The sequence below is a fragment of the Triticum urartu genome, chromosome 7A (genome assembly GCF_056163025.1).
Source record: "Triticum urartu cultivar PI428250 chromosome 7A, HENAU_Tu73, whole genome shotgun sequence".
Lineage (NCBI taxonomy): Eukaryota > Viridiplantae > Streptophyta > Magnoliopsida > Poales > Poaceae > Triticum > Triticum urartu.
Genome location: NC_141879.1, coordinates 530,227,186 through 530,242,441, shown reverse-complemented (window position 1 = coordinate 530,242,441; position 15,256 = coordinate 530,227,186).

Sequence of the window (15,256 nt, the reverse complement as noted above, 5' to 3'; positions counted from 1 at the left end):
GCTGGATTGCCAAGTGGGCTATTCAGCTTGGACCTCACGGGCTCAAGTATACACCTCGCATAGTAATCAAATCTCAAGCACTTGTGGACTTCATCAATGATTGGACAGAGTCGCAAGCACCAGAGGAAAAGCCGGATAACACGTATTGGACTATTCACTTTGATGGATCCAGACAATTGGAGGGCTCGGGGGCTGGAGTTATATTAACTTCCCCGTGAGGTGAAAAGTTTTGTTATGTTCTCCGTTTAATGTTCCCTTGTACTAACAATGCAGCTGAGTACGAGGCCCTCCTCCACGGTCTTCGGATGGCTAAGGAGATGAACTTAAGCCGGGTTAAGTGCTTCGGTGACTCGGACCTGGTGGCTCCACAGGTATCTGGCACTTGGGATTCTAAGGACCCACTCATGGCTGCGTATCGATGAGAGGTGGACATAGTGGCTGGTCATTTCAAGGGTTATCAAGTTGACCATATAGACCGGGGAAAGAATGAAGCGGCGGACGCTTTAAGTCTCCTTGGCTCTCAGTGTAAACCGGTCCCACCTAATGTTTTCCTCAACGTACTACACAATTCGTCGGTTAAGATACCAACAGAGGAGGAGTTGGCTATTGCTGACCCGGAGGCCCAATTGGTGGCAGCTTTGCATGTTATACCGGATTGGACAGTCCCATACTTGGCTTACATGAACCGGGGCGAGTTACCGAAGGATTAAACCTTGGTCCGGCAGATAATTCGGCGTTCCAAATCAATGACCATAGTCAATGGGGAGTTACATCGTTACAACGTCACAAGAGCGATTCAACGTTGTGTGTCTCCTCAAGAGGGTTGTGAGATTTTGCAGGAAATCAACGAAGGAGATTGTGGTCACCATGCCGGTTCAAAATCCTTGGTAGCTAAGGCTTTTCATCACGGTTTCTATTGGTTGACAGCTCATGCTGATGCTGAGGATTTAGTCAAAAGGTGTGACGGCTGTCAAAAGTTTGCACATCGCGCTCATGTTCTGGCTCAGGAGTTGAGAATGATTCCAATCACTTGGACGTTTGCAACTTGGGGGCTTGATATGGTTGGACCCTTTAAGAGATCCAAGGACAAAAAGACTCACCTGTTAGTGGCAGTTGACAAGTTTACCAAATGGGTAGAAGCAGAACCAGTCAGTAAGTGTGATGCGGCCATGGCGGTTTAGTTCATCAAAAAGGTGATATTCCGGTTTGGCTTTCCACACAGTATTATAACTGATAATGGTACTAATCTGTTAAAGGGTGAGATGGAGGAATTCTGCCAATGTGAGCACATCCGGCTTGATGTAGCATCAGTGGCTCACCCCTAATCTAATGGTCAAGCGGAGAGGGCAAATCAGGAATTTTTGAGAGGTATTAAACCCCGGCTTATGGTTCCTTTAAAGCGGACACCGGGTTGTTGGGTAGAGGAGTTACCTTTTGTGTTATGGAGCATCAACACCACACCTAACAGATCTACGGGTTAGACGCCTTTCTTCATGGTTTATGGAGCAAAGGTGGTTCTTCCTAGCGAAATCCGTCACGACTCACCCCGTGTGGCAGCTTATGTTGAAGTTGATAATGAGAAGGCACGTCAGGACTCACTGGACCTGTTAGATGAGGAGCGTGATCTCGCAGCAGCACGTTCGGAGATTTATCAACAAGATCTCTGATGTTATCACAGCCGCCGGGTTAAGACCAGAACTTTTCAAGAGGGCGATCTGGTGCTCCGGCTCATCCAGGACCAGACTGATATGCACAAGTTATCCCCACCTTGGGAAGGACCTTTTGTGGTCAGCAAGAATCTGCACAATGGGTCATACTACCTCATTGATGTTCGAGAGCACAAAGACTCACGTAAATCGAGGAGGAGACCAAGCGGCCGTGGAATATAGCTCTTCTTCGGCCTTACTATACTTGAGCCACAGGCTCTTCTTATGAACATATTTATGACAATGTATATATTATATAATAAACCGGAGCCTCGAATAAAGCGAGGTCTCTATTCTTTTTACATCATGTGTGAGCCTACAAGAGCTTCTACTAACAAAGCGGAGTTTTGTTAAACCGGCCTCTACGGCCACACGGATATAAAGAAAATCACTAGGGGGCTTGGTCGTATCCGAACCATAGCTACACCTCTTGATCGGGTTAAAACCAAAAAGGGATATCACTAGGGGGCTTGGTTGTCTTCACACCATAGCTACACCTCTTGATAGGCTTTCAGCCAAAAGGAAATTATGTGGAGCCAAAGAGAATCTGTTGCATTAAGCACAGTTCAAACATAGGTAACCACTGAGCATAGCTCACATATTACCTGGGGGCTCCTTGCTTCTCAAAGAACAGTGAGCTTGAACCCTTGTAATAGGCTATCAAGCCAGGCTTGGAAGCCAGGTGTATTCACCTAAAACCCCGGGTTATCCTGCCTCTTTAAGTAAGCCACTCCGTCCAGGTAAACCTGGTATGACCCATCTAACGTTTGACAAGTCAATCCCATGGACCCTAAACTTGTCAAAGTTAAAAGATGATTGGTTAAAGATTGAGGTCCATCTTAAAAGGCTTTGCAAAATGGTTTAACTCAGCGGCCTGGCAGCCCATGAAAAGCCTTGCATATTTCTTGTATTTGCTGTTTTTTATGATAAAGGATTTATGAGAATTTTCTGATAAAACGGTGCTCTTTACAAACCCGGCATGATTTTCAACGCTTAGTTGTCAGTACATGATCAGTTTTAAATCGGTAGTATATTCTTCCGGTCTGGTTTTTGACTAGATGTCACCAGCATTATGCGGCTATTATAGCCCAATATGGTTTCTGTATGAACCGGCAAGAGGGCAAGGAGTTGATAACACTCCGGATTGGTGTTTTTTTTCACCTTTACCATACAAGAAGTTGGTCAGCCAACGAGGTATGTCACATATATTATTTATTTTATCTAGTTAATATAAATCTTAGTTATCCCTCCAAGTTATGTATATCTTTTGGGCATCATGACCCGTCTAGTGGTAAACCACCAGGACGCTTTCAAGTTCTTATATGCAGGAACACAAAGTATAATGGACTATGCATAAATAGATCCCAAAAGTGGAACAAGTTTTCAAAATATCAAGCCACACAAGCATGCTCGATGGTATGGCAGATAAAGGTTTTTCTGCTATCTTATTACAAGGAGGTTTAAAACGGTCCAAATTGAATAATTATTTCAAGCAGTGGCAGACTGTAGCTCGTAAACCGGTCGCCGGTCTAAGATGCTTCTTTGGGACGGCTTGACGGTTGAGGGTCATCTTGTGCACTCACATCTTCTTCATCCCTCCCCAGACGCTAGAAATCAACCATTGACCAATCGATTCCGGTTAAAGCTTGAAACATGGCCTCTTCATGGATAAGGCTGGAGGGGTCAATGTTAGGAGCGTAAGTATGCTTACGGATTGGAGGCACAAGTTCTTCAACTTCATGGATCACGGCAGGCTATCTCTTTCCTTCAGCATCGTAAACCGGCTGGAAATGAGATAAGTCTGTGTCCTCCGCCAGTTTGCTGGCTATTGGACGCATCTCCTTTGTCAGCTTTCGGAGATCATCATTGTTGAAGTCTGAACCGTCCTCCTTCACACCTGGATATGCTTTAATGATATCTGCCGCTTCAAGATCTGGAATCCATGCCTTGGCCCGGATTAGTGCGGTCAGCGCTCCTGCTCTTGCGGCTGCTTTCTTCAGTTCTGTAATCCGGGCAGGTAGCATGGCCAGCTTCTCAAGTGTTTCCTTTATCAATGATGGCACCGACTTGTTATATGCTGCGGTGCAAATAGCGCGCTGGGATCCAGAATATAGCTGTTCCATTAAGGTGTACACTGCTTTAAGCTTCATCCGCATGTCAGAGCCCAGATGAGCAATGCGGGTGCCTGTCACGGTTTAGTATCAGTAAACCGGTCAATGATAAGATCTTATGAATTAGACAAACGGCATGAGGAGGTACTTACCAAACACATCGGACGTCATGGCATCAATCTGCCGCTTCAAGCCGGTCAGTTCGTCTACCAATGGCTTCAGGGCTGCTTCTGCGTCCTCGGCTTTCCTGGTTAAACTGGCCTTTTCTGTTTCCCAGTCAGCATGCTCTTTGTTGAAAGTCTCTTTCAGCTTCTCCATAGCTGCCAGGGCACTGGTCAGCTCCTCTTTGGCTTTGGAAGCCTCTGCTTGTTGGGACTTTACGTTCTCTTGAAGATCAGCGGTTTGAGCATCCCTCTTACTCAGCTCGGCCTGCAAAGGCAAAGATATGTCAACAACAGGATATGTATTTTCTAAGTACCAAGCGTATAACAAGTTATGCACTTTCTACATGGGGGCTAATGCCTATTTGCTCTATTATGAACAAATCTTTCACAAGTCTCAAGTACAATGCAAGCATTATCCTTAACACTTGGGGGCTAATGTACATCTATTCAAAACTGACGCATTGATTCAAGACCCGGTTTACCTAGCAAAAACCGGCCCTTGGGGGCTACACCGATGAAAACTACAGGAATACAATGATAAATTATCGGTTTTGTTTTTTACTGAGGACTTGACATATTGAGGATCAGCATGCAAGGATTAAGATATTACAAAGTCCCGGTTTATGATTAACAACATAAACCGGCCCTTGGTGGCTACTTGGGTTGATGTCTGTACTTTGGAATTAAGAAAGCAAAGCTGATGAAAATACCTCATAGCGATCCTTCCTCAGGTTCACCAAACCAGCTTCATAATCATGGTTTGAGTGTAGACGGTTTAAAAGGCCGGAGTGGAGTTCTTCAGCGCTGAGATGGGCGTAGCTGGACAAATCAGTGCTCCATTTACCCTTCTCCATGGCAGCACGTTCTTCCTTGGCACTATGTTTGGCCAAGATTATAGGATGGCCAGGAGAGCTGTGGTCCATACCAGTAATGATAACATTGTCTCCTTTGCCTCTAGTAGTTTTTACGGGTGATGGTGGAGTGTTAGTGGCTCTCACCGGATTGGAAGACCTGTCGTCAGCCCGGATTGGATCTGCTGGTTCACTATCAAGTACAGCAGTGTTAGCTTCTGGTTGATTATCAATATTCAGATCTTGAGGGGGTGGTTCGTCAAACGTGGCTTCTGGATTTGGAGCCCCCGGTTCAGCCGTCTGTTCTGGTTCAACCATTTGTTCTGGTTCACGAACCACCTGGTCTTCGGGCAGATTGTTCACCTGAGCCTTTTTGCTGGGTCTAGCTTTGGCCCTAAAATAGCAACCGATGTGAAAGTTAAAGCACACTACAAAGTATGAACAACATCAAAAGAAGGAGTTCAAGTACTTACCCAGCTACGGTTTTGAGAGGAGGAAGTTGGGTCGCTGTTGACTTGCCAGAGGATGAGGGAGGTGTCACCTGATAATTTGAATCGGACGGATTAAGAGGTTGTCGAAAATAACCTGCCTTGGGATAAGAATTGTCAAAAGTGGGGGAGACCTTAGATCAACGCTTCCGAACCGGGGTGTCAGGTAAACCGGCCGAAGTGACCTGTTGGCCGCTGTGCCGGGTTGTCCGGTGAGCCTCGTGCTGCTGCATCTTCAAAATAAATGTTGGATCCAAGTAAGCAAGAGGATGAGAAAAGCTTACTTTTTGGACCGCTTGACGGGTTTTTTTGGGTTGGCATAGAGTCTGAACCGGAGGAAAGGGTAATTACCTCTACATCGTCAGCCTGGCTGCCCTCCTCGTCCTCCTGATAAGTATCATTGTTAATGAGATGCATGAAAAGGGAGCCAAGTGAATCAAGTTCTACCTCAACTTCCGGTTCATCTGCGTCGCCATCAAGTTCCATGCTGATGCGTTCAGCTGCCTTCCGCTTTGAGGTTCTCTTGACGGCTTTTGTTTTGGGACGGGATGGCTTTCCCGCTTTCTCTGCAGGTTTCTTCTTCCAGAATGGATCATCATCCTATTTATAAACAAGCAGAAGGACATTCACGGATTGAACAATTTAAAAAGATGTCGAAGATAAAAAGGAAGGACAGTACTTGTAGCAGGCGGTTTGTTTTTTGTGTAGAAGGGGTTCAAGCCGATTTGGCAGCAGACAGATTCAGATTCATTCAAAATCTTCTTGACACCTTTAGTGACTTCTTCATCGGTTAATTGAATGTTGATGTGGCGTTGGGAGTCTTCTAATTCGCCAGTGTACTCACAAATTAAACCGGAGCGGCGGCTTAATGGCAAGACGCTCCAGGATATCCAGCAACGCACAAAGTCGATGCCTGATAAATCGTTGGCCATAAAGGCTCAGAGCTTGGCGAGTTGAGGGGCGTATGGGGACCGTTCCGTAGCACTTAAACGTTGTGGCAGTGGATGAGTGTTGGAAAGACGGTGGGCGCGGTAACCCGGCAGACGATTCTCGTCTTCAAGGGAAGTATCTTTACAGTAGAACCATGTTTGGTTCCAATCTTTGGGGCGACTATGCAGCTTGGCATGAGGGAATTCAACCTCTTTCCTTTTTTGAATAGAGACGCCACCAAGTTCAGTGTTGGGTCCATCTACAAATTCCTTGCGCCAGTTCAGATGGAAAAAATCCCGGAACAGCTCAGCAGTTGGTTCTTCTTGTAAGTACACTTCGCAGAAGACTTGGAAGTTGCATATATTGGACACCGAGTTGGGTCCAATATCTTGAGGGTGGAGCTGGAAACTGGCTAGCACATCCCAGAAAAACTTTGACCCAGGCGGTTTGAAACCATGACCTATATGGTCAACAAATACCACTAACTCACCCTGCTTAGGGGTAGGGGGATTCTCCGTTCCTGGAACTCACCACCGGATCTCATTCTTTTTGGGCAAAGTACCAATCCTGACCATTCCGTTAAGCTGTTCTTCGGTAACCCGGGAAGGAGCCCAGTTGCAAGCATAAAACTGTTTGGCCATTGCAAGCGAAAGGCTGAAAGGAAATACCGGTTTACAAATCATTCATGGTGATATATAAGATGCGACGGAATAAAGACACATAGGTATATAAATTGTGTAAACCGGAGGCTGATACTACAATAAATGTCAAGGCAATATCAGAACAAAGGAATGCGCATACAGTTAAACCAGAGTATAACAACGGAGGTAAAAGGCTTGTCCGGTTGACCAGAGGGCTAATGGTAAATGATAGATTGCTTTTACAAGGGAAAACCGCCTATGTGGTAAAGAGGATATAGATCTAAGGCAAGAATGACTAAGTAAGGTAAAAACAGATTTCATAAGGTTGCAGTGAAATTTTGGATCTACCGTAAGACAGGAAAATAAAAGGATTTAGACCTAAAAGGTTGATCTCGAAGCATTTCACAAGGGACCAGATCAGCGTTTTATGCGCATAAAGGTTTGTTTTGGTAACAGAAGATAAGCCATTACGTGGAATACATCAGGTTTGAAGTTTTTATCCATGGACTAAGAAGAAACAAGGGAAGAACAACGTAGGAGTTTCGATGAACTTTGACGAACGAGGAAACCCTAGATAGATCTACAACGGAGAAAGGAAGGGACTTACAGTGGCTATTGAAGCCAAGGAGGTATGCCGTGATTCTCTGGTGCAACCAAGTTGATGCAGCGGCCGGTGGAGAGAAGGAGGTGAAGCTCGGTGACGGCGGTGGCGCTCAGGGGCAGAGATGTCACAAGGAGGAAGAAGAAGTGAAGGAGATGAAGGGGAAAAAGGAGAAGGGCCCGTGGTCCTATTTATAGGGTGAAGCAATAAGCGACAAGTGCGGGAATCGAGGAGCTCAAAATGGATAGTTAATAAGGATGTCGCCTCGATGGTTGGATATTCAATAATGAAGGGAATCTTCGGCTTCAACGAATAGATGACGTCAGGGCGGTTTACTACGGATCTAAAAGATGACATCACAACGGTTTACCAGATCTATAAGAAGGTGACAGGGCAAGAATTTTTCTAAGTATTGAAGATTGACATGAATAAGTTCAAATCAATCTGGGGCATAATGTTGGGGATATGATTACTGGAGGTAAACCGGCTCAGAATGGCCGGGTTAGCTCCATGAAGATAGAAGCCCATGAAGACGTGAAGATGGTGGTGCTTTACGAAGGCCCAAGGCCCAAAGGCGGGTTAAAGCCTGTAGATGTAAACCGACTCTGTCATGTAACTTCTATTGTAAATTAGAGGAATAGAGACCGAGCCGGACACATCTATGATCCGGCTTCGGGACTCCGTAAACCGGCGGGCGTCAACCTATGTATATAAAGGGACGACCCAGCCGCGGTTTGAGGACAACAGACAACAACTCGAGAGCCAGGAAAAGCGGATTCGCTCCCTAGTCATCGAAACCCTAGCAATACCAACCACAACTAGACATAGGCTTTTACCTTCATCGAAGGGGCCGAACTAGTATAAAACCCCTCGTGTTCCCTTGTCCAGTTTAACCCCTATAAGCTAACCCGTAGCGATGGCTCCACGACTAAGTCCTTTCTCAAGGACATCTGCCGTGACAAACACACGACATCGGCCATTTGCAAAGATATTTCAGTAGGTGTCAATGTCGGATCACGGGTTCCGGCAAAACCCTCAAGGTTCGAACACTGGGGTGCGCGTGAAGATCTCCCCACTATCGTTCCACGTCCTAACTCAGCTAAGATCTTACGAACTAACTCGACAAACTCACAGCACAAGGGGCACAAGGTTTATACTGGTTCGGGCCACCGTTGTGGTGTAATACCCTACTCCAGTGTAGTGTGGTGGATTGCCTCTTGGGCTGAGGATGAATAGTACATGGGGGAGAACCGCCTATTGAGGAGAGGTGTTCTTGTGCTTGGTGGATGTGGTTGTGGGGATGAACTAGTTCTAGTCTCAGATGAAGTCCTCCTAGCTACGGTGGTGGCTAGTCCTATTTATAGCGGCCTTGGCCCTCTTCCCAAACATTGAGCGGGAAGGGATCCCACAACGGCCAATTTGAAGGGGGACAGCTAGTAGCTATCCTGACAAAAGCGGTCTTCGCCTGCCAAAGGCTCTGGTGGTGACGCCGTCTTGGGCTCCACGGTGACCTCCGTCCTGCCGTCCTACTGGTCTTGGTCTCATTGCACCAATATGGAAACCTTTGCTTGACGCCTCGGTACTCCGCGCCTGTGCCTGCTCCCTTAGCACCAAAGGGGAAACAAGGACACTGCGCGTGCTGGCGACCGCCTAGCGCTGGCCTGGCCTTGGTCGTCATGGCTCACGTCACTTAGAACCTCGCGAGGTATGCCTGGCCTTGATCTCTCCGCCCCTTGCGAGCCAGCCTGGTGAGGCCGATCTTGAGGAGGTCTTGTGTCGCCCGCCTCGTGAGGCTTGGCCCCACGCGAGGGTCTTGAGTGCTTGCTGGTGAAGATGGGTCGTACGGGCCCGCTCGCAGAGCCACACCATGGGCCGCAGGGAGGCAAGTCTTGGGACCGCCGTTCCCAGAACGCTGACAGTAGCCCCCGGGCCCAAGGCACGCTCGGGGTTGGCTTCAAGGAGAAGCCAAAGGCCAAGTGCGGAGCGCCACGGGCCCCAATAGCCTGCGGCCATGGTCGACATGTGGCGGTTGATTGGACGTGGGCGTCTCCGCTTCCCCACTCTGCCTCGACAACTGCCCGACTTGACAAGTCCCTGCGACATGCAAGGAAAACCATCATTACCTGTGATCGTGGGGGGTGCTGGTTGGCCTTCTCCTGGTATAAATGGGAGGGGGGCGGAGCCCCCGTCGCCCATCTTTCCTCTGCCTCTTCCGCTTCTTCTCCTTCCTTGCTCCACTCCTGCTTCCAATGGCGCCGTCGAGGAGGTTCACTGCCGCGGAGAAGGGGAAGGCCCCTCGCGAGGGGCCCGGCTCTCCGGTGCCCAAGCGTGGACGCGGCCATCCCCGCAAGCACACCGCCACCCCCGTCGCGGCCCCGCGCAGCCGTGGTGGTGCCACTTCGTGGGGCAGGGGTCGCTCCGGTCGTGGCAGTCCCGTTGATGAAGGGAGACGTGCCGTGGTCGCGTGGCCTCCTCGGCCGCGCTTCCACTCGGCAGAGATGCTGCTGGAGTTCGTCGTCTGGTCGGAGAACCCGGCTGGCAACTGGCTTCAGCTCATGCGCTTCTTCGTCGATGAGCTGCCGGCCTCAGGTCCAGGCGGGCTTTGGCTACAGGCAGTCGGCTGCTGCAGTAGGGCTTCCTGGGTCGCGGTCGAGGTCTCCGCCGTGGGAAATATAGCTCTGGCTCGCGGTTGGCAAACGTTCGCCCGCGCGCGCAGCCTGGGCAGGCGGTGCACCCTCCACTTCAAGTACGACGGCGACGCAACCCTCTATGTGAGGGTGTTTGGGGAAGATGGTCGCCGCGCTGAGTGCTGCCCCGAGGTGAAAGACGGCGAGGAGGTGCTCGGCCTTGGAGATGGCCGCGACGAGGATGAGGGCGAACCTGCCCTTGGTGCCGACCGCTTCTCGTCCGGCTATGCCAGCTCTTTCCCCAGTGACATCTCCAGCAGTGGCGGCTATGACCAGCCGCCATGCCGCCGTGCCCGCTTCAAAGATGGTGGCAGGTCATCTTGTCGTCGCGCCTCCGTGAAGCGCGAGGAGGGGTCCGGCTGAGCTCAGGAAGGTGCTGGGGCCTGCCCCCATGGACCGCTGTAGGCGCCGCTATTATTTTGTTCTTCTTTTCCTTCTTGCATCAGAAAGAAACCAGAATGGGCCCCAGAGGGGCGTGTGTCGAACTGTGATCTTAATTGTTATGTTATGTTTGTCGTTTCTGTGTTGTGTCGCGACATCATCGTTTTATGTAGGGATAACTTCGCTCGACTTGTTTTGAGTGGCCTCCTCCTCACGAGGCGCTTGCTTCCTGGTACCTGTCGAGGCCTCTTGACCTGATATGCACTTAGGAACTGCAAAAAAATCGTCAAGAGGTTTATCGTTCACCCGGGGCTTCGTGTTGCGATACCCGTGGGGCACGGATTAGGAGAGGTGCGCCAGCTTGTGGGCTCGAACAAGGGTGCCTCGCGAAAATATAGAAGAAGGAAGCTCATGAAGGTACTTGTTCAGCCCCCTCGCGAGGGACGCGAGGGAGAGTACAGGTCGACCAAAGAGGTGAAGGCAGAAACAATGCCAGAAAGCGATAAGATGGGACCAGCAAGAGACACCAGAAAGCAAATTTCAATTAAAAGAGGGGCGAGCCAACTTCGGAAAGAAAATGAAAAGACGCGTACGACACCTAGTCTAGTCTTCGACTCTTCTCACCAGCGCGGAGCTAAGTGCTGCCACTCGGCGTGGGAGGGATTCCCCGAGGCCCAAGGGCGGCACTCCTGAGGCTCCGGGGCGTGTACAACCCCACTCGTTATTACGCGAGAGTGTCACGGGCGGCGATTCTTCATAGGCACGGGGCCTTGCTTCATAGGCACGGGGCCTTGCTTCACAGACACTGGGCCTTTCTTCACAGGCACCGGGCCTTCTTCACGGGAACTGGGCCTTTCTTCATGGGTAGAACTTCCGGAGGTGTTGGATGTTCCAGTCATTCTGGACGGGTACTCTGTCCTGCATATCCAGGCGCGCGGCGCCAGGCCTGGAGACATGGACGACCTTGAACGGGTCCTCCCACATGGGTGAGAGCTTATGCAACCCCTCCCTGGAGAGCACCCGCCTCAGGACGAGGTCACCCACCTCAAGAGTCCTGGAGCGGACGCTGCGACAGTGGTACCACCGCAACGCCTGCTAGTATCTTGCCACCCATAGTGCAGCTTCGCGGCGAAGTTCCTCCCCCAGCACAAGGTCCATCCCCCGCGTGGCGTCTTGCTGCGTCTCATCAAACGCCAAGACCCGTGCGGAGCGATGCCTGACCTTGTGAGGGAGGACTGCTTCTGCTCCGTAGACGAGGAAGAACGAGGTTTCACCCGTTGGCTTGGTAGCGGTGGTGCGGATCGAACATAGCACAGACTGGAGCTCGTCGTGCCAGCCCCTGCCGCAGGCTTCGAGCTTCTTCCTGAAGGTCCTGGTCTTGAGGCCCCTCAGGACCTCCGCGTTGGCATGTTCGGCCTGGCCATTGCTCCTGGGGTGTGCTACCGAGGCGTAGCAGATCTGCGTTTGAAGGTTAGCACAATATGACTTGAAGAGATTACTAGTGAATTGTGAGCCGTTATCGATGATAATGCGGTTGGGGACCCCAAAACGGCTCACGAGGCCCTTGATGAACTTGACCGGAGAGCCAGCTAGGATGGCACGGACGGCTTCAACCTCCGGCCACTTAGTGAACTTGTCGGTGGCGACGTAGAGGTATCGATAGCCCCCAGACGCCCGAGGAAACGGGCCCAGAATATCTAGCCCCCAGACTGCGAACGGCCACGAGAGTGGAATGGTTTGGAGGCCCTGAGTTGGCTGATGGATTTGCTTGGCGTGGAATTGGCAGGCCTTGCAGTACTTCACCAGCTCAGTTGCATCATTGAGCGCCGTAGGCCTGTAGAATCCACTTCGGAATGCCTTGCCGACGAGGGTTCACGACGACGAGTGGTGCCTGCAGTCCCCGCCGTGTATGCCGGCTATCAGCTCTTTCCCGTGTTCCCTGGAGATACAACACAGTGAAACGTCATTTGGTCACTTCCTGTATAACTCACCGTCCCCGATGCAGTATGTTGTGGCCTGACGGCCCACGCACTCTGCGTCCTCCTCCTTCTCTGGCAACGTCCCTTCAGGTATTTCTTGAATTCCTTGGTCCAGCATCCCTCCTGGGGCTCGAGCGCCAGGAGTAGGCGCGCTCCCGAGGTCGGGCCACAGGCCGGGGCTCCTGTGGTAGGCGGTTGCGGGAGTTCCTCCCGAGACCGAGCTATTCTTGAAAGCGGTGGCATTGTTGATGGCTTGAAGAGCCGCTCCTCGAAGACGCCAGGCTCCTGGGGCTGTCGCTTGGATGCTCTTCTAGCGATGTCGTCAGCTTCCTTGTTGGTGCCACGGGGCATGTGCTGCAACTCCAGGCCCTGGAATTGTTTCTCCATCTTGCGCACCTCTGCGAGGTATGCTTCCATGTGTTCGTCCCTTGGCTCGTATATCTTATTGGAGAAGTTGACGAGGAGCTGCGAGTCGCCCCTGACGGTGAGGCGCTTTACCCCCAGTGCAACTGCAGCCTTCAGGCCGGCTATGAGGCCTTCGTATTCTGCAATGTTGTTGGAGACCTTCTCGCCCTGCTGGAAGCAGAGCTGCATGACGTAGTAGATCTTGTCCTGAGTGGGTGAGATGAGCACTGCTCCAGCCCTCGTGCCCTGGCGCGCGAAGGCATCGAAATACATGACCCGGTCGTCGGGCGCCTCGCTTCTCGGCGAGAGGGACCAGTCTTCGCCTACTTCAAGCACCGGGGCGTCTGTCCATTATGCCACGGAATCAGCGAGCGCGGATCCCTTGATGACCCTGGTAGTACTAAACTCCAACTGGAATGCTTGCAACTCGATGTCCCACTCAGCGACCCTTCCAGCAGAGTTGGGGCTCCTGAACACTCTTTCCAATGGGTAGGCTGAGACGACCTTGATGAGGTGGCCTTGAAAGTAGTGCCACAGCTTTTGTGAGGCCACCAGGAGCGCGAGCAAGAGCTTCTGAGGCATGGGATACCGTGCTCTTGCATCCCGTAACATCATGCTGACGAAGTATACCGGGTGCTCGACGAGGGTAGGCGTGCTGATGAGGCTTGCGTCTTCCGGAAGCTGGGGCGCCTCCTGAGGTGGTGGAGCCCCTGACGCTTGATCGCTTGCCGAGGTCTTCGCGGGTTTGGGGGCGTCGTCCTGCCGAGCCTGATCCTCTGCCCCTGCTGCTGCGGCCCTTGTGGTGCCCTTCTGGTCTTGCGTCTTCTCTCCTGGAGGTGTGGCACGATGCAATGCGCCCTTGGATTGGTGTTCTTCCCGAACCTCCACCAGAGCTGTGCTGGCTGAGTACGGGGTGGTGGCAAGATAGAGCACTAGGGGCTCACGAGGTCGCGGCACAACCATCACTGGAGGGCTGGTCAGGTATCTCTTGAGGTCTTGAAAAACTTGGTCGGCCTCTGGGGTCCACTCGAACGGGCCCTTCTTTTTCATCAGCTTGAAGAAGGGTAGGGCGCGCTCTACCAGCTTGGAGATGAAGCGCCCCAACACAGTCACCCGACCGACCAACTTCTACATTTCCTTGAGGGTCTGCGGTGGACTCATGTCTTCAATGGCCTTGACCTTCTCTGGGTTGGCCTCGATCCCCTTGTGGGACACCAGGAAACCCAGCAGCTTGCCTAAAGGGATGCCAAACACGCATTTCTCCGGGTTGAGCCGCAAGTCCACCTGGCGGAGGCTTTCAAAGGTCTCCTCCAGGTCTTGGATCAAGGTTCCCGCCTCCTGAGACTTCACCATGATGTCATCGACGTAGGCTTCAGGGTTTCTCCCGAGCTGCCGCCCTAAGGCGATGTGCATGAGCCGCTGGAAGGTTGTGCCCGCATTGCGCAGCCCGAACGGCATGCAAGTGTAGTAGTACACCCCACACGGGGTCAGGAAGGCCGTCTTCTCCACATCTTCTACTGCCATCTTGATCTGGTGATATCCTGAGAACGCATCCAGGAAGCATAGCAAGTCACACTCGGTGATGGATTCGACGACCTGGTCGATGTGTGGAAGCGGGAACGGATCTTGGGGGCAGGCCTTGTTGAGGTTGGTGAAGTCAACGCACATCCGCTCCTTCCCGCCTTTCTTGGGGACGACGACGGGGTTTTCCAGCCACTCGGGGTACCGAACCTCGCGAATGACACCCACAGCCTCCAACTTGTGGGTTTCTTCGACGATGAAAGCTTGCTTCTCTGTGGACTGCCGCCTCGCCTTCTGCTTCACGGGGGGTACATTGGGGCACACCTTTAGGTGGTGCTGTATTACCTCTCTTGGGACCCCTACCAGCTGATCGGGCTCCCAGGCGAACACTCCCTTGTTTGCACGCAAGAACTTCACTAGCGCCTCCTCCTAACCAGGATCAAGGTTGGCGCCTATGGTAAAGGTTGCCCCTGAGGACCCGTCCTCCTCGACCGACACTTGCTTGGTTTATGCCTTGTCCTGAGTGAAAAACTGCTTCTTCTTGGTTGGTGCGGCTCCCTTGGCCTTGGAGTTGTCCGCGTCGGCGGGTCGTGCTGTCGCGGCGGTCTTGAGGGCAAGTTTGAGCGCCGCCAGGGCCTCCTTGGCATCCCCCTTGATGGTGAGGACACCTTCGCTCCCCGGCATCTTCATGAGGTTGTAAGCATGATGGGTTGCTGCCATGAACTGGGCCAGAATTGGGTACCCGAGGATGGCGTTGTACGGGAGGCCAATGCGGGCGATGTTGAAGTCGA